General features: G+C 52.0%; 1 long non-coding RNA gene across 1 annotated transcript; it reads right to left on the bottom strand.

The window, feature by feature from the left end:
• Positions 1 to 826: 826 nt before the first annotated feature.
• LOC125755013 (uncharacterized) lies at positions 827 to 3465 on the bottom strand. The gene is made up of 2 exons (XR_007410451.1): positions 1499 to 3465; positions 827 to 1206 (listed from the first exon to the last, which is right to left on the bottom strand). It is a non-coding gene; the product is annotated as an uncharacterized LOC125755013 (long non-coding RNA).
• Positions 3466 to 3878: the final 413 nt, after the last annotated feature.

Below are 3878 nucleotides of genomic sequence, written 5' to 3'. Positions count from 1 at the left end.
TACATGATCTGATTGTCCCAGTTACCCTGTGCCAAAAAAAGCAGGAACGGCCTTTCCAGTGTTCATCACGGAGTGCTGAACATATTTAGTGTTAGAGAGCCTTAGAAACAAGCCACCACTCAAAGCTTTCTAGGCAATTTGAATCACGTTGCTGAGCTTTGAAAAAACCCTGCAGCCAAGTTTAGAGGATCAAAGTACTTGGAAAACATATATACTCTGGGCTATTTCAAACATGCAGCACTCAAGCCAATATGAGCCGTACCCAGAGCAGTGCAGGCAGGTGAAGGACGAGGGCAGATTTTAACTGAAAGGGAGAGAAGGGAAGGGACCGTGTCGTGAGCATTTGCAAGGCAGGGCAAAGAGGAGGTCGGTTTGTCTCGAGAAAATATGTGTAGTTGAGGGGAATTCTAGGAGGTGGGGTCATTTAAGTGAGACCCGGAGTGATCCCCTGGAGGCCAAAGGCATGTGTAAGCCTCCGCTAGAATTGAGCCAGAATGAGTCCGGTTCTGGAATTCCCCTGAGCAGGGTACCTGGGCGGTCAGGCCCACCACCTGGATGCCTGGGGGCTGGAGGAGAGCTTTGGAAGGAAGAGTCAGGGCCCTGCTCCAGAACGTAAGGGGCTGAGAGGCAGGAGAGAAAGCCTGTTCAGGGGAAATCGGATCTCATACACAAACTCTCGACTATTTCTAAAGCCCCTTTTTATCCCTAAAATACAATAATTGTGTGAAAGAAATAGGATATTCTTATTTCATGACAAGAGTCATTTTCTCAGCCACAAAAGGAAACCGTAGGACCAGGACGCTGACACCCTCGAGTGCTCAGGCTATTTCCTCCTTGAGATGCACGGTTGTTCCCTCTCACGTGGGGACACTTTATTCTGGAACCGACCACATGACAAGGGGAAGAAGCCCGTGGGCGGTGCCACGAGGGACGGTGCCGGGCAATCCCCCCAAGCCGCTCTGCTCAGGGGGAGGCTCCTTCCCTGGGTCGGCTGGGCCCGGGCGCACCGGGGGCCTGGACACGTGTCCTCAGAGCTCGCTGGCGCTCGGGCTCCTCTGCCAGGTGCCCCGTCTGGCCCGGGCTGAGGACTGCAGCTCAGCGGGGGACTCTCCACAGTCTCGCTGGTCCCTCTCCCTTTCTCTTCCGCAGGTGTCTCCCCCTCCCCAGCAGACTCTCCAGTGGATGGCACCATCTCTGCGTCTGCATCTTGGACACCATGGATGGAGACACGTGCAAGAAAGGATTGCTTAGTAGGGACACAGAGGGAGCCGGGGAGCAACTCCCGAATTGGTGACACTGGTCTCCAGGGGCCCCCTTGGACTGAGGGCCTGATGGAGCTGGCTCGGGGAAGTCAAGGAGGCCGCGACACAGACCGGCCTCCTTTCTTGGACAGTGCCTGGGAGGGTGACCCACCCGACGTGGCATGGGGGTCAAGGACCCTGGCTTCACCTTGGAACCCTAGCTGATTTGGGGTGAGGAGAGAGAGACTGAGGTTCACCTCAACCCCTGCAGCCAGCTCCGCATGTCTCACGGAGAGGGAGGCCAGAGAACAGCTCCGTGGAGACAGGCCAGGGCCGTCCGCCCAGGGGCAGGCTGAGCTCCCCTGGCAGCTCCCAGGCAGCATTCAGAGGCCTCATGCTCGTCCGTCCAGCAGCCCCTGCACGGAACTGAGAGGGAAGCTGGCCTGGTTTCGCGCCTCTCGTGTGGGCAGATCAGAGCTTCCCAGCTTCCCTTGGTGTGTAGCTGCACGAGATTCAGATTTGAAGAGGGAAAGGGGCACAGGGATCCCGGATACTATCGAAATACCAGGCGCGGCGGCATCATCAGGTTTACCTCCTGTCGCCTGGAAACCTCGAAAATAATGATAAAATCACACAGGCTTTTGTGGCCTTGGAAGTGTAGACGGATGGAGGGAGCTCTGCCCCCCGGGCCCCCACGCCAGCCCACTTCTCTCTTAACAGGGAAAGGGCTGGTTGCCGAGGTGGCCCAGAGCGAGGTTCCACGGAGGAACCTCAGGAAGGGGAGACACGTTCATGATGCAGGAACGAACCCCTGGGCAGGAGTCCGGAGCTCTGGTTGCTATTCACCACCACCCTGTCGCTCCGAGCAAGGCAGCAAACCTGTCGCCCTCTGTGTCCTCCATGATGCAGTGCGAGGCCTGTCTCTGCCTTTGCCAGAAAACCATCTTGTCTAAAAAACAAACAAACAAACAAACAAACAAACAAAAAACAAGAATGGGCACACAGAATATGACAATACTAAAGGGTATCTGAACGCTGGGTCCTCTTCAAGAATCCGGCCAACCATTTTTGCAACATTGGCTCCTTCAAGAGAAAACAATTTTCATAAATATTCCCTTTGAAGACTCTTGCTTATGTTGAAGACTCAAGAGAGCACCATTTGGAGACACAGAAGCTCATGATTCTCTGCTTAATTCAGTCTGATTACTGGGCACATTTATCTTAAGAAAAAAGCATATAACCTAAGTCAAATTTTACATAGAAGCTAGGTCGCCTATAAAGGAAATAAGTTAACCTAATATGCCTCATAATTTTCCCAGGATAATGGAAAATTTTCTTTCCTTTTTTTTTTTTGTACTTCCTCGAAACATTAGCTATCAAACAGACTATTAGATCAATTTTTTAAATTAAAAAGTTATCTAGAGGAAAAACTAGTATGAGTCTCAATATTTCATATTTACTTCCCTCCCGAACTCCAAATGACAAACTTCATTAAAAAAAAAAAAAATAGGACACATAAAGGATAAGCAAGGAAAAACTACCCCTTGGGAGTCCATAGTAAATACAGCAGGTTCACTGTCCAAGTTAAGCGAGTACGATTATCCGACAGCTATTTGTAGTTCTTGTAAAATACTTTTTTCTCTGTATTCATTGCTGCTCGGATCAAAAGGGAGGTCTAAAATCTGCTGCTTTTAATCTCTTTGCCAACCATGGGTAGCTGGTGAAAAAAAAGAGGAGAACAGAATCACCGAGGCTTGGCCTTCAGAGCAGCCCACTACTCTATCCACAGATTGCACTGAGGCCGGACAGATGGACAGCCAGCTGTACCACCCAGGGCCAGCGTCCCAAGGGACCCACTTGCAAAGCAGCCAGCCTTGCACGGCCCCGCAGCCAGCTCCTTCTGCCTCTGCACACCTCCAGCGTGGCCCTCCCCGGGCCAGCATCTCTTGGACCCACCAGAGGACCCGGATGTTTTGTCTCAAACCAGGAATATTAAAAGACTCTGACTCTGCAGCAGCTGGGAGCCTGTTCAGCACGGTTTACTTCTAACACGTGCCCACTGGGCAGCCGCTCCGCCACCAGGCGGCCTCAGCAGTAGCAGAGGAGAGGGGACGCCGTGGATGCTTTCCTACCCCCAAGGGAGGTGATGCCCTTTCCCAAAAAGGCTTGGGAAGCGGTACCGTCCTCTGGAGGGCTGCTCCTCTAAGTGAACACAGAAGACCCCCTTCACGAACAGGTACCGACCACAGGCACCTGGTCTTTATGGCTCCAGACAACGCATTATTCCCATTTTATAAGTTAATCGAACACAGAACTATCTTAATTGCCTATTCCACTGGTTCTCAAAGTGCGGTCCCTGGTCCAGCAGCATCAGCATCACCTGGGAGCTTATTAGAAAGCCAGATTCTCCAGCTGCGTCCAAGACCTCCTGAACGGGAGCCTGGAGGCGGGGCCCAGACATCTGTACTCAGCAGGACCTCATGGGAGTTTGCTGCGTGCCCAGGTGTGAGGACTGCTGTTCTAAGCTTCGTGTTCATGTTCCTATAACAGTACTGGCATTTTCAAATTTGTGTGGTCGATATTCACGTTTTCAAATTCATATCTGCAAACTGTTCCCTCCGACACGTGGCTTGTGGG

Source organism: Canis lupus, chromosome 4 (genome assembly GCF_003254725.2).
Source record: "Canis lupus dingo isolate Sandy chromosome 4, ASM325472v2, whole genome shotgun sequence".
Classification (NCBI taxonomy): Eukaryota; Metazoa; Chordata; class Mammalia; order Carnivora; family Canidae; genus Canis; species Canis lupus.
Note: the sequence above shows the minus strand (reverse complement) of the source record. Positions and strands in the feature narration are given on the sequence as shown.